Source organism: Moschus berezovskii, chromosome 6, assembly GCF_049115385.1.
Source record: "Moschus berezovskii isolate FMDL1 chromosome 6, NW_MosBer_1.0, whole genome shotgun sequence".
Lineage (NCBI taxonomy): Eukaryota > Metazoa > Chordata > Mammalia > Artiodactyla > Moschidae > Moschus > Moschus berezovskii.
In genome coordinates this window covers 11,481,113-11,503,696 of record NC_142465.1, presented here as the reverse complement: position 1 = coordinate 11,503,696, position 22,584 = coordinate 11,481,113, and positions in this window count along the sequence as shown.

The window sequence follows — 22,584 nt, the reverse complement described above, 5'->3', positions numbered from 1 at the left end:
GCATTTCTTTTCCATGGGGATGGTCTTGGTCCCTGTCTCCTGTACAATGTCATGAACCTCCGTCCAGAGTTCATCAGGCACTCTATCTATCAGATCTAGACCCTTAAATCTATTTCTTACTTCCACTGTATAATCATAAGGGATTTGATTTAGGTACTCAATTAAGAATGCTAAAATAAAAAAAGGAATTCTAAGAGTATCTGACTGTCCCATGTGTGAAGTGATGGTTTCATCACAAAGGCTATTTTGAATAAATTAGGGTAATCCCTGGCTCTATACAGGAGGAAGGAGGGAGCCTGTCCTGTGCATCACAGTGTGCCCTGGAGCCTATCATCCCCTCCCCAAAGTCAAGACAATAATCAAAACTGTCTACAGACATGGCAAAATGTCTCTCATGAGGCAAAATTAAGAACCTGGTTAAGAATCACTGATTTGAGTATTTCTAGCAGACGGAGGCAGAGAAAGCAATGGCAAGCCACTCCAGTACTCTTGCCTAGAAAATCACATGGACAGAGTAGCCTGGTGCGCTGCAGTCCATGGGGTCGCTACTAGTCAGACACGACTGAGCGACTTCACTTTCACTTTTCACTTTCACACATTGGAGAAGGAAATGGCAACCTACTCCAGTTCTTGCCTGGAGAATCCCAGGGACGGCAGAGCCTAGTCTGCTGCTGTCTATGGGGTCACACAGAGTCAGACACGACTGAAGTGACTTAGCAGCAGCAGTAGCAGCAACGGACGGAGGAGCCTGATGGGCTACAATCCATGGGGTTGCTAAGAACAGGACATGACTGAAGTGACTTAGCAGCAGCAGCAGCATATTTTTATTATGATTTTTTCTTAGTGTTACTTCAATAGTCCCAATTGTATTTCATTTTACTTTAGGTTATAAATATGCTCAATATATAGGCCAGGAATCTTCAGCTAAGAAAATGACTGACACTTGAATGGAAGCAGTGCTATCTACGTAAAGCACATCTTTTCAGGGTATTTTTAAAGTAGCCTGAAATATTTTTAGTTCTCTAATATGATTACTAAGGAGGCTAATTAGCATTCTTTTTGGCTGCTTTGATGTATTAGGGATCTCAGTTGCAAATAGAATCTTAGTACAAGTTTATTTATTTATTTATTTATTATGTTGGATAACTTTTTTTTGGAGGCTAATTATTATTTTACAATATTATATTGGTTGGTTTTGCCATACATTGACATGAATCTGCCCCGGGTGTACATGAGTTCCCCTTCCTGAACCCCCCTCCCACCTCCCTACCCCCATTATCCTCCCTCTGGGTCATCTCCGTGCACCAGCCCCGAGCATCATGTATCATGCGTCGAATCTGGACTGGTGATTCATTTTACATATGATAATATACATGTTTCAATGCCATTCTCCCATATCATCCCACCCTAACCCTCTCCCACAGAGTCGCAAAGACTGTTCTATACACCTGTGTCTCTTTTGCTGTCTCGTATACAGGGTTATCCTTTCCATCTTTCTAAATTCCATATATATGAGTTAGTATACTGTATTGGTGTTTTTCTTTCTGGCTTACTTCACTCTGTATAATAGGCTCCAGTTTCATCCACCTCATTAGAACTGATTCAAATGCATTCTTTTAATGGCTGAGTAATACTCCATTGTGGATATGTACCAAAGCTTTCCTATCCATTCGTCTGCAGATGAACATCTAGGTTGCTTCCATGTCCTCGCTATTATAAACAGTGCTGCGATGAACACTGGAGTACATGTGTCTCTTTCAATTCTGGTTTCCTCGGTGTGTATGCCCAGGAGTGCGATTGCTGGATCATATGGCACTTCTATTTCCAGTTTTTTGAGGAATCTCCACACTGTTCTCCATAGTGGCTGTACTAGTTTGCATTCCCACCAACAGTGTAAGAGGGTTCCCTTCTCTCCACACCCTCTCCAGCATTTATTGCATGTACACTTTTGGATAGCAGCCATTCTGACTGGTGTGAAATGGTATCTCATTGTGGTTTTGATTTGCATTTCTCTGATTATGAGGGATGTTGAGCATTTTTTCATGTGTTTGTTAGCCATCTGTATGTCTTCTTTGGAGAAATGTCTGTTTAGTTCTTTGGCCTATTTTTTGATTGGGTCTTTTATTTTTCTGGAATTGAGCTGAAGGAGCTGCTTGTATATTTTGGAGATTAATTCTTTGTCAGTTGTTTCATTTGCTATTATTTTCTCCCATTCTGAAGGTTGTCTTTTCACCTTGCTTATAGTTTCCTTTGCTGTGCAGAAGCTTTTGATTTTAATTAGGTCCCATTTGTTTATTTTTGCTTTTATTTCCAATATCCTTGGAGGTGGGTCATGGAGGATCCTGCTGTGCTTTATGTCAGAGTGTGTTTTGCCTATGTTCTCCTCTAGGAGTTTTATAGTTTCTGGTCTTACATTTAGATCTTTAATCCATTTTGAGTTTATTTTGGTGTATGGTGTTAGGAAGTGTTCTAGTTTCATTCTTTTACAAGTGGCTGACCAGTTTTCCCAGCACCACTTGTTGAAGAGACTGTCTTTTCTCCATTGTATATTCTTGCCTCCTTTGTCAAAGATAAGGTGTCCATAGGTGCGTGGATTTATCTCTGGGCTTTCTATTTTGTTCCATTGGCCTATATTTCTGTCTTTATGCCAGTATCATACTGTCTTGATGACTGTGGCTTTGTAGTAGAGCCTGAAGTCCGGCAGGGTGATTCCCCCAGTTCCATTCTTCTTTCTCAAGATTGCTTTGGCTATTCGAGGTTTTTTGTATTTCCATACAAATTGTGAGATTATTTGTTCTAGCTCTGTGAATAATATCATTGGTAGCTTGATAGGGATTGCATTGAATGTATAAATTACTTTGGGTAGTATACTCATTTTCACAATATTTATTCTTCCAATCCACGACACGGTATATTTCTCCATCTATCAATGTCCTCTTTGATTACTTTCAGCAGTGTTTTATAGTTTTCTATGTACAGGTCTTTTGTTTCCTTAGGTAGATATATTCCTAAGTATTTTATTCTTTTCGTTGCAACAGTGAATGGTATCATTTTCTTAATTTCTCTATTTTCTCATGATTAGTGTATAGGAATGCAAGGGATTTCTGTGTGTTGATTTTATATCCTGCAACTTTACTGTATTCATTGATTAGCTCTAGTAGTTTTCTGGTAGAGTCTTTAGGGTTTTCTGTGTAGACGATCATGTCATCAGCGAACAGTGAAAGTTTTACTTCTTCTTTTCCGATTTGGATTCCTTTTATGTATTTTTCTGCTCTGATTGCTGTGGCCAAATCTTCCAGAACTATGTTGAATAGTAGTGGTGAGAGTGGGCACCCTTGTCTTGTTCCTGACTTTAGGGGAAATGCTTTCAGTTTTTCACCACTGAGGATAATGTTTGCTGTTTGTCATATATAGCTTTTATTTTGTTGAGGATGTTCCTTCTATTCCCACCTTCTGGAGGGTTTTTATCATAAATGGATGTTGAATTTTGTCGAAGGCTTTTTCTGAATCTATTGAGATAATCATATGATTTTTATTTTTCATTTTTATTTTTCATTACATTGATTGATTTGCGGATATTGAAGAATCCTTGCATTCCTGGGATAAATCCCACTTGGTCATGAGGTATGATCTTCTTAATGTGTTGTTGGATTCTGATTGCTAGAATTTTATTAAGGAATTTTGCATCTATGTTCATCAGTGATATTATCCTGTAGTTTTCTTTTTTTGTGGGATCTTTACCAGGTTTGGGGATTATGGTGATGGTGGCCTCATAGAATGCGTTTGGAAGTTTTCCTTCCTCAGTAATTTTCTGGAAGAGTTTGAATAGAATAGGTGTTAGCTCTTCTCTAAATTTTTGGAAGAATTCAGCTGTGAAGCCGTCTGGACTTGGGCTTTTGTTTGCTGGCAGATTTTTGATTACAGCTTCTATTTGCGTGCTTGTGATGGGTCTATTAAGATTTTCTATTTCTTCCTGGTTTGGTTTGGAAAGTTGTACTTTTCTAGGAATTTGTCCATTTCTTCCAAGTTGTCCATTTTATTGCCATATAATTGCTGATAGTATACTCTAATGATCCTTTGTATTTCTGTGTTGTCAGTTGTGATCTCTCCATTTTCATTTCTAATTTTATTGATTTGGTTCTCCCTTTGTTTCTTGATGAGTCTGGCTAGTGGTTTGTCAATTTTATTTACCCTCTCAACGAACCAGCTTTTGGCTTTGTTGATTTTTGCTATGGTCTCTTTTGTTTCTTTTGCATTCATTTCTGCCCTAATTTTTACGATTTCTTTCCTTCTCCTCACCCTGGGATTCTTCATTTCTTCCTTCTCTAGTTTCTTTAGGTGTAGAGTTAGGTTATTTAGTTGACTTTTTCTTGTTTCTTGAGGTGTGCCTGTATTGCTATGAACCTTACCCTTAGCACTGGCTGCTTTTACAGTGTCCCAGAGGTTTGGGGTTGTCGTTTTTTCATTTTCATTCATTTCTTTTCATATTTTGACTTCTTTTTTGATTTCTTCTATGATTTGTTGGTTAGTCAGTAGCGTGTTGTTCAGCCTCCATATGTTGGCTTTTTTAATAGTTTTTCTCCTGTAATTGAGATCTAATCTTACTGCATTGTGGTCAGAAAAGATGCTTCAAATGATTTCAATTTTTTTTTAATTTACCAAGGCTAGATTTATGGCCCAGGATGTGATCTATCCTGGAAAATGTTCTGTGTGCACTTGAGAAAAAGGTGAAATTCATTGTTTGGGGGTGAAATGTCCTATAGAGATCTATTAGGTCTAACTGGTCTATTATATCATTTAAAGTTTGTGTTTCCTTGTTAATTTTCTGTTTAGTTGATCTGTCCATAGGTGTGAGTGGGGTATTAAAGTCTCCCACTATTATTGCGTTGTTAATTTTCCTTTCATACTTGTTAGTAATTGTCTTACATATTGTGGTGCTCCTATGTTGGGTGCATAAATATTTATAATTGTTATATCTTCTTCTTGGATTGATCCTTTGATCATTATGTAGTTTCCTTCTTTGTTTCTTTTCACAGCCTTTGTTTTAAAGTCTATTTTATCTGATATGAGTATTGCTACTCCTGCTTTCTTTTGGTCTCTATTTGCATGGAATATCTTTTTCCAGCCCTTCACTTTCAGTCTGTATGTGTCCCTCGTTTTGAGGTGGGTCTCTTGTATACAACATATATGGGGGTCTTGTTTTTGTATCCATTCAGCCAGGCTTTGTCTTTTGGTTGGGGCATTCAACCCATTTACATTTAAGTAAATTATTGATAAGTATGATCCCGTTGCCATTTTCTTTATTATTTTGGGTTTGAGTTTATACACCCTCTCAGTGTTTCCTGTCTAGAGAAGATCCTTTAGCATTTGTTGGAGAGCTGGTTTGGTGATGTTGAATTCTCTCAGCTTTTGCTCGTCTATAATGCTTTTGATTTCTCCTTCATATTTTAATGAGATCCTTGCCGGGTACAGTAGTCTGGGTTGTAGGTTATTTTCTTTCATCACTTTAAGTATGGCCTGCCATTCCATCCTGGCCTGAAGAGTTTCTGTTGAAAGATCAGATGTTATCCTTATGGGAATCCCCTTGTGTGTTATTTGTTGCTTTTCCCTTGCTGCTTTTAATATTTGTTCTTTGTGTTTGATCTTTGTTAATTTGATTAATATGCATCTTGGAGTATTTCGCCTTGGGTTTATCCTGTTAGGGACTCTCAGGTTTCTTGGACTTGGTTGATTATTTCCTTCCCCATTTTAGGGAAGTTTTCAACTATTATCTCCTCAAGTATTCTCTCATGGTCTTTCTTTTTGTCTTCTTCTTCTGGGACTCCTATGATTAGAATGTTGGAGCTTTATCATTGTCCCAGAGGTCTCTGAGATTGTCCTAATTTCTTTTAATTCGTTTTTCTTTTTTCCTCTCTGTTTCATTTATTTCTACACTTCTATCTTCTAGCTCTCTTATCCTGTCTTCTGCCTCTGTTATTTTACTGTTTGTTCCCTCCAGAGTGTTTCTGATCTCATCTATTGCATTATTCATTGTATTTTGACTCTTTTTTATTTCCTCTAAATCCTTATTAAACCGTTCTTGCATCTTCTCAATCCTTTTCTCCAGGTTATTTATCTGTAACTCCATGTTGCTTTCAAGATTTTGAATCATTTTCACCATCAAAATTCAAAATTCTTTATCAGGTGGATTCCCTATATCTTCCTCTTTTGTTTGTGTTGGTGGGCATTTATCTTGTTCCTTTACTTGCTGGGTATTTCTCTGCCTCTTCATCTTGCTTATATTGCTGTGCTTAGGGTGGCCTTTCCGTCTTCTGGTAGTTTGTGGAGTTCTCTTTATTATGTAGTTTCCTCGCTGTGTGTGGGGTTGGATGGGTGACTTGTCCAGGTTCCCTGGTGAGGGAAGCTTGTGTTGGTGTTCTGGTGGGTGGAGCTGGATTTCTTCTCTCTGGAGTGCAATGAAGTGTCCAGTAATGAGTTATGAGATGTCAGTGGGTTTGAAGCTCAGGGCTATTTTCCTGTGTTGCTGGAGAATTTGCGTGGTATGTCTCGCCCTGGAACTAGTTGACCCTTGGTTGGTGCTTGGTTTCAGTGTAGGTATGGAGGCATTTGATGAGCTCCTATCGATTAATGTTCCCTGGAGTCAGGAGTTCTCTGGTGTTCTCAGGATTTGGGCTTAAGCCTCTTGCCTCTGGTTTTCGGTCTTATTCTTGGAGTAGCCTCTAGACTTCTCTATCTGTCATTTCCAAGGTGGTTCCCTCTGTTTTAGCTTCTGTTTGCTGGTCTCTTCAGTGTCTAATTTCCACCTTGACACTAGGGGGCGGTGGTGGACCCTTTTTAGGGCTCAGTTGTTCAGTCCTGTTCTGGGAAGGGAGGAACACTGCTGACAAATATCTCTGGCGTCTGTGGAGAGTGCTCGCAGTGTCGGCCACACTGGGTTTGCCCCCGCTCACAGCGCATGTGCTGTCCCAATCTACACTGCACAGGCTCTAGGTGGCTCTACTGGGAACTGTCCGAGGCCGGTGCTGGGTTGCATGTACTTCCTAGGTCTGAGTAGCTCAGGTTCAGGTACTCAGGTACTCCACAAAGGTGCAGACTTGGTTGGGCCTGTGTTTTGTGCCTTCACCGGCCTGAGCAGCTCAGGTGACCAGGTGTTTGGCGAGCACAGTCACTGCGACTTATCGCCTCCCCGGTCCCTCCCACTCGGTTTTCTGGGTGTACAGCCGGCGCACCTTCTCAGGCGGATGTTTTCCAGTCAGAAACCCATGAAGTCTTGGTTAGCAAAGAAGCCTTTCTGTAGTTTGGTATCGGATGCCTCTCTGGGGCCCTACAAATTTAATTTAAAGAAAGATAGACAAGTCTGAGGATATTTCGTGTAACCTGAGGGCAGCATAGCAGCTGGTCTGTCTTCTGTAAGCTGGGATAACGTACAGCCCAGAAATAATCTCACTCCTCTTCTTTTTATGTGTACTGTATGTTTTATCTTAAACTTTTTACTATGAAAATTTTCAATTATACACAAAATTAGAGGAAAGGATATAGATAGCTAACAGCAGTTCAACTATAACTAGCTTCATCAATTAAAATATTCTGTTATTCCCATTTCATCTCTTACTTTCTTCTTTCACTCCACATTATGATGCTAAAGCTGAAACTGCAATACTTTAGCCATCTCACGTGACGAGTTGACTCACTGGAAAAGACTCTGATGCTGGGAAAGGTTGGGGGCGGGAGGAGAAGGGGACGACAGAGGACGATATGGCTGGATGGCATCACCGACTCTGTGGACATGAGTTTGAGTGAACACCGGGAGTTGGTGATGGACAGGGAGGCCTGGTGTGCTGTGATTCATGGCGTCACAGAGAGTCGGACATGACTGAGCGACTGAACTGAACTGAACTGAACTGAAGGCAAATTCTGGACTTATTATAACATTTCTGTACACACCACTAAAATATACATTCTTTTTAGTAATATAATCATAAAACCATTATCACATGTAAATTCAAAGTAAATTTATTAGTGTCATCAAATATGCCATCAGTGTTTAACTGTCCTTGATTGTGTCATAAATGCCTTTTAATAGTTGCTTTGTTTAAACTGGAGTCCAAACAAGTTCAACATTTAGCACTCGGTTGATCTGTCACTCAAATATATTTCAATCTATAATAATTCCCAAATCCTCTTTCTTTCCATAATCTCTTTGATTGGTCAAAGAAACTGAGTTACTAATCATATAGAAATTTCTAAATTACAGATTTTTGCTAACTATATCACCTTACCATAAAATGTCTCTCTCTCCTGTCTATATCATTTAATTTTGTATTTAGATGCTGATAAGACTTAGATTCACATTTTTTGGCAAGAATAGTTCCTAGATGGTACTGTATACTTTTCCAGTGAGTCAACTCGTCGCATGAGGTGGCCAAAGTATTGCAGTTTCAGCCTTAGCATCAGTCCCTCCAATGAACATCCAGGATCGATCTCCTTTAGAATGGACTGGTTGGATCTCCTTGCAGTATAAGGGACTCTCAAGAGTGAGGGTGTGAGGAGAAGGGGACGACGGGGAATGAGATGGCTGGATGGCATCACCGACTCTGTGGACATGAGTTTGAGTGTACTCCGGGAGTTGGTGATGGACAGGGAGGCCTGGAGTGCTGTGATTCATGGGGTCGCGGAGAGTCGGACATGACTGAGCGACTGAACTGAACTGAACTGTATACTTAGTTCTTAGTTCTTCTAATTCTATCAAACCAGAAGCAAAAAATGTTGAATAGTCTCTCCTACATGAAGTTCCCCACCTATTCCTCTTCTTTATTAAATGTCTAATAGTCCAAAATTATGTATTTTCTTAGCATGATATAGTTTTAGTGTGTGCAATTATGCCACACGAACAACTAGTCTTCTTTAAAAATCACAGTGAGCCCGTAATCAACGAGTCTGTTTTTGAATGGATTCTAAATCATGCCTGAGCACTATAGCCACACCATTGTGATAAGTGAATAACTTCCCAAATGTTATTTGAAGAGACTAAAACTCATTCAGAGGTATAACTCATAGTAAATTTGCTTAAAACAAAAGTGTCATGGCCTTATAATCTCACTATAAAGCTTGTGACAAAACTAATAACAGTGATCCTCTAGATGTGACTACTGCTTTAGACCTTACTAAGCAGTTTCACATCCTCAATTTCATTCAGTTTCCTCGACAGATAAGAGCAATGCTAGCAAGCTGGCTGGTGCCCGACAATGGATGTGTTCCTACCTGAGAGCCATCTGCTGTTCTCCTGTAAGAAGGGGACTGATGGTGGTGATGTGATTGTCTCTCTAATAAATGCAGTGCTGCTACCAGAGACAACCCACTCAATTTTAATAATCAGCTTTAAAATATGAAAATCAAAGTGGTAAAGTTGGACTAGGTCTTGATGGACAACACTATGCAAACAGGATGCACAGGTAATGTAGGAAATTATTTTAATGATGGTAGGGATCATCTGCATCATATTACAGAAGAGGAAACTGAACCCAAACACAGGAAACTTAAAGATGAGGCCATCACCCATGGGGACTGTGTTTCTACTTATTCATACATCATTAATTACTAAGATACTTATGATCTGTGCATTGGTGGTGGTGGTTTGGTCGATAAGTCATTCCCGACTCTTGCGACCCCATGGACTGTAGCCCACCAGGCTCCTCTGTTCATTGAGATTCTCCAGGAAAGAATACTGGAGTGGGTTACCATTTCCTTCTCCAGGGGATCTTCCCAAACCAGGAACTGAACCTGGGTCTCCTGCATTGCAGGCAGATTCTTTCCCAAATGAGCTATAAGGGAAGCCTGGCTCTGTGCATTAAGATTTAGCATTACTCAGAACAACACTAGACTGAGACCTTAAACATTCAAAATTAGATCTCTGTGAGAAAATGTTGACAAAAGTCCTGTCAGGGAGATGTATGTACTCATTCCTAGCCAGGCTGTTCCAAAGACAGGAAAAATTAAAAAATAAAACGAATATATGGAAACTCATGAACAAAACGAAGATTATTTAACTTCATTATATTACATATAACTAGCCTTCCCTGATAGCTCAGTTGGTAAAGAATCCGCCTGCAATGTAGGAAACCCTGGTTCCCTTTCTGGGTCAGGAAGATCCTCTGGAGAAGTGATAGACTACCCGCTCCAGTATTCCTGGGCTTCCTTTTTGGTTCAGTTGGTAAAGAATCTACCCGCAATGTGGGAGACCTGGGTTCAAACCCTGGGTTGGGAAAGATTCCCTGGAGAAGGGAAAGGCTACCCACTCCAGTATTCTGGCCTGGAGAATCCCATGGACAGTCTGTGGGGTCGCAAAGAGTCGGACATGACTGAGCAACTTCACTGTATGTAGGTCAAGGTGAAATGTGATAAACCATTGGCACAAACGATTAAGATAATGAATGTTATAAATGTTATTAAAATGTTCTGTGCAAAAACTCTAGAAAGCTAGAGTAGTTAGAAAGACTTACTTCATCCTTCATTTTAAAGGATGAATAGGATTCAGGCCTTCTAGGCAGAGAAAACAGCTTGAGCAAAATAAAGAGTTTAAAAAAAGAAAAAGCTCACAGCTCACATTCTCTAGAGCAGACAATGAATATCATGGTTCAAGGAAAAATTAACAGAGAGGAAGGATAAAGACAAGAGATCAAAATTTATTTGGATGGGGCTTCCCTGGTGGTCTAGTAGTTAAGAATCCACCTGTTAATGCAGGGGCAGAGGTTTGATCCCTGATCTTGGAAGACCCCACATGCTGCAGCGCACCTAAGCCCGTGTACTTCAACTACTAAAGCCCACGTGTCTAGAATCCCCGCAAGAGAGGCCACCACGATGAGAAACCCATACACTGCAAATAGAGTAGCGCTCATTCACTGCAACCAGAGAAAGTCCATGTCCAGCAATGAAGATCCAGCACAGCCAAAATAAAATAAATCTTAAAAAAGAAAAAGCATTCAGTGGGATGAAGTTGGGAGGGCTTTGGATTCTGTGCTAGGGAATGGGGCTCCATTTCACTGACAATAGTATATCATCAAAGGTTTTTTAGAAGGGACGTACATGCTAACACACTAATGCAGAGAGATCCTTCTATAGCTGTAGAAAAGATTAAAATTGAAAGGGAAAAAGAGTGGGCATGGGAAGAAAAGCCACCAACCTCTGAAGAGGGAAATTAATGTACGGAGGGAACAGTGAACAAGACAGTTGAAGAAAGAAACAACTACACCATGAGTACACAAGGCTTAAAACCACCTGCCACATCAGTTTGATGTTTCCACTTTTCACTCGGTCAGTTTTTTTGTGTTTCAACTTCTATGTGAGTTTCTGTGTTATGTAATTTTAAACCACCAAAAATACATCCATGGATAACAGCACAGATGAACACTGACTGTTTCACTCTTTCTGCCATAAAATAGTATGTAACATTGCTTGGCACAACATAATCATTCAGTGGGTTTTTCTTAAAGGTCAAGTGTGGAAAAAATTGTAGGCTGCAAACACTGTGTTAACTAACAAGATAATGGGATTCACTTGCCTTGGTTTTAGGTTTTCGTGACCCTTCTGAGGAACAACTGAAGACCACAACCACGGAAAGGCCTATCTCCATACGCATTTACAGAATCATGCAGTGCTCACATATAAAATATACAGGTAGAAATAGTAAGTGAAAATGTGTATCTTTGGGGTCAACATAAGTTCTTAAAAGCAGAAAAGGTTTGCATGTAAACAGGCAGGAAAATTAATCCAGAAATTATATTTTATATCTGAGTGAAAAACGGAAGAAATCATATGATAACCAACTTGCTACCATCTAGAGAGAGTAAAAAGTACATTACATGCAAATCAGGGTATAAATATTTGAAAGAAAGTATCAGAGCAGTTCATATTTCTCTGTCAGAAAGTCCAGCATCTCTGATGAGAGAAAGACCTCAAGAAACTGGGCAGCGTCAAGAGTTCCATTAGACTTCTGTTTTCACCACATGTAATCACTGTGAACACAAGTCAATTTAATATCCTGTTGCGGGACACTGGGACAGATAAAATTCAAGTCAACCGCTAGTGTCTTCATGTCACCTGGGTCCCATGGGGCTCACTGGCTGCTCCTGCCCCTGCATCAGACAGCCCAGAGCAGCCCCACGCAGACTGCAGGTCTCCCTTTCCAGGTTCTACTTTGTTGTTTTAGTTCTTCCTTCATAATGGGAGTAATGCACCTTCCTATGGTCACGGGCTTTCCTCATTCACACTTACATGCAACCAATCCTCTCTCCAGTTGGTCTGCAGCACATGTGTATCTGTGGCCACTGAGGCAAGGTAGGGTCATTATGACAGAAAGACAAGCAGACACGTGTTAATACTTAATTTCTGATGTTCTTGTCCACAGCCTCATGGACTAATCTGGGAGTGGCCATACCCATTCACTCATTCATTCCTCCAAGCAATATTTCCTGAATGTCTGCTGTTGCTACTACTGAGTCACTTCAGTCGTGTCCGACCCTGTGTGACCCCATAGACAGAAGCCCACCAGGCTCCCCCGTCCCTGGGATTCTCCAGGCAAGAACACTGGAGTGGGTTGCCATTTCCTTCTCCAATGTGTGAAAGGGAAAAGTGAAAGTGAAGTCGCTCAGTCGTGTCCAACTCTTAGCGACACATGGACTGCAGCCCACCAGGCTCCTCCTTTCATGGGATTTTCCAGGCAAGAGTACTGGAGTGGGTTGCCACGACCTTCTCCACCTGAATGTCTACTTGGTCCCAAATACTATCCTAGACCCGGCACATTGTGAACACGCTTCTTTTCTTCATGGAGATTATATTCTAGTTATGTTTCTAGAAAAGCAAATAGGTAATATTTTCAGTGAGGATTCATTCTCTGGGAAAACAGCATAAAGAGGATTAAGGGGAACAGTGTCCATTTAGGGTGAGGGAAGGTGAGAGGAAAACACAGTCTTTGAAAAGGACTCAGTGAAGGCCTTGCTGGTAAGAGGACTTGTCTGAGCGAGTCCTGAAGCAAAGGAAGTACTGAACCCCATGAACAACTGTGGGATGAGAACTGCAGGCAAATGACAGAGCAAGACAAAACCCCCGAGGCGGGGGCGTGCTGGTTCACTAGAGGAACGTTCAGGGGGTTTACCAGAGAGGGTGGAAGGGAATAAATGGGGGAGCAGTGTGACACGTGTCCAGGTCTGGGCTCAAAAGACGACTGAGTGACACAGGTTGGACACTGTCACTGAAAGAATTTACTGCTGACAGTTCCGGAGAAAAGACAGCCTGCCACATCACACAGAGCCACGTAGGCAATCACTGCGTTTGGTCAGGAGGCAGAGCACGAGTGAAGGGGAAGCACAGCCTTTACCGGGGTTTCTGTGGGAAGGACAAAGGAAGCTGGATACACAGTTTAGGACTGGCTGGTTTGAGTCATTCCAGTGGGCTTTGGAACACTAGGGTTGAATCTGTTTATCTGGTAGCTGGCCCTGGTCTGGGCAGGAGAAATCCTGAAGTGGTGGGTGAGAATAAGATAAAAGAGGTGGTTGGAAGCATCGACTCAGTATAGATTAGATGGTTAATAACACAGTTTTTAAGTGCCTACAAAAACTGGATCACAGGGAGATGTAAGCAAGTTTGATCATTAGACTGGCCCTGTGATTAATGGATGCCAAATGGACAAATAGAAAATTTATGAAAATACAGTTCAAATACCATGGTAGGAGACAAGGCCAGAAAAGGAAAAGGTGCAGATGATTGAAACAGGTGTCTATAAGCCCTTGTAAGCATTTTGTGTTATTTTCTGTGAGATAAGAAAGCAGTGAAAGCAGAGGAGTGACATGCCCTGACTTACATGTTAAAGGGACCTCTATGGCCTCTGGGCGGCTGTGGTGGAAACATGCTGGGAAAAGGGAAAAGAACATTAGTGGTCTGGTCTTGGACTTACTAAGTTTGAGGTGTCTGTTAGACCTCTAGGTACACCTGTCCAAAGACTGGCCTGTTACATAAATCTGCTTCCATATATCTGGAAATCTTTGGGGTCTTTCAGATGATTTTTTTTTTTTTTTTTTGAACAGAGGAAAATTTATGCGTCGAACCTGGACTGGTCACTTATGATAATATACATGCTACAATTCCATCAGATGATTTTTTAAGGCCATGAGACTCCATGAGCTCCCTCCAGTGAGTGGGCATGGACAGAAAGGTAAAAATGACTGAATTCTATGGTGCAGCAACCTCGGGAGGTTAGGGTAAAGAGATGGAACTAATAAAAGAGGCTCAGAAGGAACTATGAGTAAGAGAGCAGAACCCTGATGCTTTGGAAGCTGTGTGAAAATTTTCCTCTGAGAAGGAAAAGGTCATCGAGTGCTGAATTCTCTTCAATGTTTTTATATGATGAGGTTGACTGGATTTAGCGATTTGGAGATCTTTGGTAACTGATAAAATGTATTTTAGTGGAGTAGTGTGGGTAAAAGAGTAGTTGGAGAGAATTCAAGAGAAAATGGGAGGACAGAAATTTCAGACAGAGTATAGAGTATATGGGATAGTCGGATGGCATCACTGACTCGATGGCATGAGTTTGAGGAAAATTAGGGATATAATGATGAACAGGGAAGCTTGGTGTGCTGCAGTTCATGGGGTCAGAAAGAGTTGGACACAACTTAGCCACTGAACAACATCAAAAACATAGTGTACAGGTGGCTCAGACAGTAAAGAATCTGTCAGCAATGCCAGAGACTCAGGTCCAATAAGGGAATGGCTGCCCACTCAAGTATTCTTGCCTAGAAATTTCCATGACATAGGAGCGTGATGGGCTACTGTCCATGGGGTCACATGACTTTTTCAAAGAGTTGTATAAATGAGCAGAGAATTGGGAGGACAGCTGGAGATAGATACTGGGTCAAGGGAGTTGTCATTTTATTTTTAACATGGTTAGTATCACAGTATGTGTTCATGCTTGTGGGATTAAACCAATCAGGAAAAATAAAGATATTGGATAGAGTGAGGGAAGTAAGTGTGGAAATGTTCTTCAGTAAGAGCGAGTTAGATCAAGTGAGCAAACAGGAGAAATTAGGCTTAGACAGGAGCAGGAGCATGTTATTCATAGTAACAACAGGGAACATCGATCACAGGGATACAGGAATAGGTATGTCATGGTAGATATGGTGGAATTTATTTCCTGATTGCTTTCTATTTTCTTCAGGGAAATAAGAAGCCAAGATTGCAGAATGGGGAGGAGGTACTGAATCTTTTCTACTTCAAAGTCCTAAAGTTTACACCATCTTCGTACCATTGACAAACAATAATTCTCTACAGTATTTGCATCCACTGGACCGTATCTCTGGAGAAGGGTATGCCAGAATATGCAACAACTAAAGATCATCCCTACCATGTAATTCAGAGGTGCCTCTTCAGAGAAATGATGCCTTATCCCATCTCCATTGGGAATCCATTATTTAGAATGAGTTTTTCTCTAAGGATACTCTCTGCCCCATGAAAGTTCCTACTAGATCTGTCCTCAGTGCTTGCTGGACATGTCTAGGCTTTCATGATATCTAGAAATAGGTTCATTGTTGGTTGTGAGATAGATATTACGCAAATGCATAGTTACCGATACTGATAAGCGCTGTGAAAAAAGGAGGCAAATTTGAGCTGAAGTCTGAGGAAGAAGGGTGATAGGCAAAACAGAAGAAAGACCATGCACAGTGACCTTGAGGCAGGTGCTGGAGAAACCAAAAAGAGGCCAGTGGAGCAGAAGAGAGAAAGGGAAGGAGAAAAGGGTGATGGAGCAGGGCAGTGAGTTAGGTCATGCAGAATTTTGTAGGTCCTTTTCTGTATTTTGCTCCTTATCAGAAGACCAATGGAAAGCCAATGAAGTCATTTATGCAAAAGATGTAACAGGTCTGCATTGTGAAAGCACTTCAGAACTCAGGTAGGCAGGGGTGAGAGATAGGTTTCCCTTTTTATGCAATGCACTCCAAGAATAGGGAGGGTCGTTTAAAGCAGCCAGAACATCAGCTACACAGGAGCAAAGTGCAATAGGTGCTTAAAGACAAAACGGATGAACACACGAAATGCAGGTGGGAAGACAAGATTGATTCAGTCCGTCATTTAAGTCTTCCACCTCTCAATTTTATATCCCACAGACAGGTCACTTTCTGAATCGCCTCTTATTTTTCTTTACCAAATCTGCTACTAGTCTCTTCCACTTTCTCACTGAATCTTAACAACGGTCATCTCTTCAGCTTCCACAAAGATTTCAAAGGCTCAGGACGTAAAACCCTTTCTTACAGCACACTCTTCCCTCCACTGTAGTTTCTTCTCCTTCATCTCTGTCACAATTGCTACATTAAGATGGCTGTACCTTCTTATTTCCAGTAAGCCAGTCACAGCCTCTTAACTAGAGTTGTCTGTCTGTCTAGTTTTCTGTCAGAAACCCTCAATCTTGGGGCAGGATTCAGGGATTAATTAATTAAAAGTGTTGCTTCAATGCTAAGCAATCATTTGCTTGAAAACAACCAGGTAGAATTATTTGGTTGATAACTTGATCAAAATGAGAAATTTATTTTTAAAAAGGTGTGCTAAAGAATTGCGATTATACTATATATTGATTTGCAGGTATATCTCATTGGTAACCTTATACAGCTGAGAGCCTCAATTACAGAGAAGCGAAAGTCACACAGTTTTTCTTTTAATAAGAGCAAAATTGCTGGTGAGTATAATGAATTTTAATTTAGTTGCCAGGGGTATTGTAACACTAACGAAGAATAAAAATGATTAAAGTATTTTTAAATGGTAGCTGTACAAATATTTTATATTACCTACTTAAAAAGTATAGATCATTATCTACAGCACACAAGTTTTGTGAATTTTACAATATTTTCAGGTTACTTTGTTCAATGATGACAAAGCTACCTAGAGTTTATTTTTCACATAATGTGTGTAAACTTACATACATTATATCGGCATGATTTTAAAATTATAGACCTTTTCACAGTGGTGAATACTAATAGGGACAATATAATACCCAATTATAAAAATCCCCCTTAGCCACATTTTGGACTTGCTTTTTATCTGTTCTTAGAAATCCATTCAATTTAAGGATCTCTTGAGTTAAATCCATAAGTGAGTAGCCCTCCATGTTTCCAGTCAATGGCAGTTTTAAATAAAATTTCATCTAAGTTCAGTACAGCAAGTTACCCTGGGCTTGGAAGACTTGTGAAAAATTATAGAAAAGACACTAGCTTTGCTCTTTATATTTTTTGCTGGAAATGAAATGTATAGGGTATGGAGGAGGACACTTTCAGTTGCTTACACAACAGTCATTCTTTCCTCTGTCCTATTCTTTGCTAGTATGTTCTACTTTCTGCTATAGACATAGAAAATGCCACATAGTCACTCAATCCCTTTCAGGTAGAGCATGAACATGTGACCAAATCTTCATCAGTGGGACACAAAATCAAGTTTGCTGATAGGTTCCTGGGAAACATTTTTGTTTTTCATAAAAAGAGGACGTCTTGCCTGGAGCTGTGGCAGCCTTCTGGTGACAATGAGGAAATGAACCTATGGATAGATATCAACACTGAAATTGTGGATCAGAAAAAGAGAACTTGGGTCCCCAATGTTATAATAAAGTATCTAAACTGAGCCTGGAGTCACTCTACATTTATATTTTATATTTTACGGTCTATTACATTTTTCCTTCTTTATTCGGGAATAATGAGCTGGTTAAATCTCTAAGTAAGCATGTTCATTAAACATTTTACTACATTTTACTAGTAGTTACAAGCACAATGGGAATGGGGAATTCTTATTTCCTCATGTTTTTAACAGATTCTATCTTGATTGTGCAGATTGTTAATGGTAAACAAACCTGGAATTTATCAATTTATGAGACTTGGCCAAATACAAAATGCCATCTCAGTTACATAATTAACAGTATAAATGAAAAAGTTTTATAACCATCATATCTCCCTTTGTGTAAGCAAGGCCCCATATACATCATTTAGAGACTTTATATATTAAATCTGGGCTAGGGTAAATATCAATGCTATAAGAAAATACATATTAATAGAATACTGTGTTATTAGTCCAAAACTTTACCATATTTCACCTCTATTTCCTCTAAACTATTAGAAAAATTTGATATATGGTCAGATCTCCAGATTTTGTAAATGTGATTTGACAACTGAACTCTTAAGTGTCTCACTGCCACTGCTTATAACTTTCACTTTCTAATAAATATCAAAAGGCAACTCAAGCAGGACAATACTATTTTCAGAAGTCTAAACAGCAACACTTGGTGTTTTCTCCCTTCTAATTAACTCTGTATGGGTTCTCGCTAACAATAAACCAGACCCTGAAACTGGCCACGGATAAAATCTTTATTTAAACTGTGGCTTGAGATCTAAAGAGGAAGACTTTAGAGCTTTTAGAAATCCTTGATTTTGAGCTGAGTTCAGTAAGTAGATCTCTTGTTTGAGGAGGAGGCTGGGGGCAGCCTACTTAAGGAGGAGGGAGAAGTATCTGTGTATTTGTATGACTTACTGCACAGACTAACATTTCCCTCTCAAAACCACTTTTTCCTTCTTAGATAGTAATAGGATTTTTGTTTAATCACAAAGCCGCTCAGTGTAAAACAATGTTACCCAACTTCCCTCACAGCGAGGCAGGATCTTGTGACTAAGTTTTGGACAATGAAATATGAATGGTGCTACCATGGACAATTTGCAAATCACATCCATAAAGGAAAAAAATGTAGCCTCTGTTTTCCATTTTTATTCTCCCTTCTTCTGACTAGCAAAACCTACATTATACTATGAGATGGAAGTTGTTTCTAAAGATGAAAGGGCAACAAAACAGAAGGAGCTTGAATATTGGATATTTCTAGAATTACCATGCTAGCCTGGACCAATTTCCTAAGCATTCACATGAAAGAGAAAAAATTCCGTTTTGATCAAAACACTATTATCTTTGCTCTCTACTACTGAGATGAACCAATATTCAAACTAATGTATTCACTCATCCTCATAAAGAATCAGCATTTGGCCCTCCTCTCTCTCTTGCTATATACACACACACACACACACACACACACATATATAGTATTTGATCCTTTAAATAAATAAAGCTTTAATTTTATTTTTTGTTCTCTCTTGAAAGATTAATATGGTCATCTAAAAGTGTTATCACTAGGCAAAAAAGGAAGACTAGATATTGGGGAACAACTAGCAGTTTCTGTCATACTAGATTATTTCGGTAAATGAACAAAACAAAATTTCAGTGGCACATCAGCCTAAAATATTATTTAACAAGTTTATTTCTCCATTATCACCATCCACAGATTTTCCTCACCTGTTATTTTAGGAAAGTGCTAGCATTTGCCCAAAGTTCTCAATATAAACTTTTCTTTGCATCATGAGCCTTCCCAAAATAATCAGGTAGCTTAAAACTTGTTCCTAGAAAATCATTTGGTTGGAAGGATGTCAATACAGATGCTCCTACATTTCTAAATTTTTAAATTAAGAAGTTTTGTGCATGTACAAAAGCTCCTTCTGGGGCAAAGCACCTTAATTCTGGTTTTATAAGCATTTGGAAGGAGGGTGGTATAAGGTCATATTATTTTCTTCATTCTATTTTTGGTTTTTGCATTTTTTCCTGTTTAGAGTTGGTGTTATGCATTTTGTGAACTTAAGTTCATCAGCATTTCAAAAATGCAAAAGCAGAAAGAATGAGAAAATTCCAAGTAAAGAAGACTTTTGATTTGGAATGAAAATAGTAATAGTAAATTAAGTTATTTGTGAAAAAATAATGCGTGTACCTAAAGAATAGTAGGGAACATTACTTTAAAGTAAAACAGTAAGCCCATACAATGTATGGAAAGAGCTATGGACCTTTGCAATACGACACAATCGCCAGTGATAAGAAAAATGACTTACAAAAGGGAAACCCAGATCTGTGTCGCTGGATCCACAGTCACAGACTTTGCCAGATGCTGGACTCACTGACAGGCCATTAAAAATCCTGATGTCTGTTTGCCCCTCCCCAGAGGTTTTAATATAATTGGTCTGTGATGTAGCATGTGGCCTGGAGACCTAGATTTTTTTCAATCTCTCCAAGTGCATCTAATGTGCAGCCAAGACTGAGGATCACTGAATTAAGGTAACAGCATCCATGCCAGATGCCAGCTGTATAATGTTAATGCAGGAGGTTGGGAATTCATTCAAAACCTTAAATTTAAGATATGAGAAGGGTCTGATTATAAAAACATCTCAAGCCACAGAGGGTCAGAGTCTATTACTCCATCTATAATGGAGTAGATCCTAAGATTCTATAACACTGGCAATATTCTACATCCGTGGTGAATAAAATAACCACTTGCCACATGTGACTGTAGAGAATTAGAAATGGAGCTAGTAATTATAATAAATTTCTAATATTACTTAGCTAATAATATTTTAAAAATCAGTATTATCATTAAATGTTAATAAATTAAATAGCTATAAGTGGTAAGTGGCTATCTTCCTGGATAGCACTGACTTAAGATAAAGTGAAAGAACGTCATGTTGGTACATTACCTGATTCCACAGATTTTCAATATTGATAAAGTGGGTAGCCTACTTTAGATAAAGCTGCCATGTAAAACATGTATTTGCAAGAAAAACCATGAATTCTTTTTAAAGCTACAGAGAATACAGTCACATTCATACTTGCATAAAGAACTATAACCTTTAATTATCCTTTGCAAATCTTGAATCCCTGAACAGACTTAAAAAGAGAGTTTCAGAACCAAAAACTCTCTGCAAATATGAATATATGTGGTTTTAATTTTGACAATGGTTATTAAATCAACCACCTAATGAATAAGTAGAAAAGTATGTCAATAAGCTTCATGTCTGACATAAACCCACATGAAGGCACACAGAGATATAAAGTAAGAATCTGTGCCCATAATATAAGCAAGCATTCTTTTTTCCCTCTTTACACGAATAACTAGAATTGTGTGCTTACTATAGACAAGACCCTGCACTTACAGCTTTAGACGCATATTCCCATTTTATTCTCATAATCATCTAAGGAGACAGGGACTGTTAACCACTTTGAATACATGGAGGTTCACAGCAGTTTTTTATTTTCAAATTCACTCAATTCATTAATGTTAAAGCTGAATGCTATGTTGTCTTTATTAATAGTAATAATTGGCAAACCTTCTTATAATTACATATAGCGGTTTTAAGAATGTTTTCTTATTGCTATTCAACATTTCAGTACCACTGCTGAAGTAAATGATTGATCAACAGAGAATCACTGTCTGCACAAGGTGTAATCTGTGTCTACGTGTGAATGCATTTTTACTCTGTTACTGTAACATTTATATTTCTATAGCTCTAGCTCTCCAACAGTAGCTTGAACAAAGCCAAATTCTAGAAGCCACAGTAACAAAGATCCATTATTATTCATGCATTAAAACAATTGATTGCTTCCAATTGTCTTCTGTAGCTTTGCCAAGGCAGCAAGAACAAAAGAGGATAATGAGTATCACCCATGCCTTTTGTTTTGGAACTATTCATTAAATAAAGATAATTTAGCCAAAATACACTTCAAAAAGTCTTGCTGATTTACACATTTCTTACAACTGCATTCAGCAAGTGACAATGGCACTTAGAATCAGAATCTAAATTTACAATAAAGAGATATCACAGGATTTTGAAGTAGCGAGGGCATTTCTAACTGCTGACGTTTAAGAATGAAGAGACAAAGTAATGAGACCTTGGGAACATGTCTACAAACGTGAAACCAACATACTGAACAGCCATCTTGAGCTGCCTCCAGAAAGCTTGATGTACACTTCATGCATGATGCCGCCATACCAGAGCCTCTTGCAAAATTTACCACCTGGTTTTGTATATTTTACTCGCAATTCCACTAGAAAGATGTGGAACCAACTCAATTGTCACCAGCAAGTGAATTCTTGCCAGGATATTCTTCAGATACCTTGGAAATATCTCCAAGGCCTCATCCAATACAGCAACGTTGCCACTTTCAATCAGGAAATGAGACAGCCCAAAGATGCATATTTCCATATTTTCCAATGCTGCCTCTATTTTTGGCTAACATAAATGTGTATATTCATACTAATATTTCAAAATCTTTTTTTAAAATATGGAGTCAAAATAAAATAAAATCTAATTTCAAAATTCAATGAAAGCTGCTTATTTTATATATGCTTTCCTGGTGTTGCAGAGGTTAAAGCATCTGCCTGCAATGAGGGAGACCTGGGTTCGATCCGTGGGTTGGGAAGATCCCCTGGAGAAGGAAATGGCAACCCACTCCAGTACTCTTGCCTGGAAAATCCCATGGACAGAGGAGCCTGGTGAGCTACAGTCCATGGGGTAGAAAAGAGTCGGACACGACTGAGCGACTTCACTTTCACTTCATATATATATAAATATAAATATATATATATATATACTATATATGTTCCAGGCACTGTGCTTATTTCATCTCATTTAATGCCCTCAGTGCTATGAAAAAGACATTATTTTCTGTAGCTCACCTCTGAGAAACTGAAGCTGAGGGGTA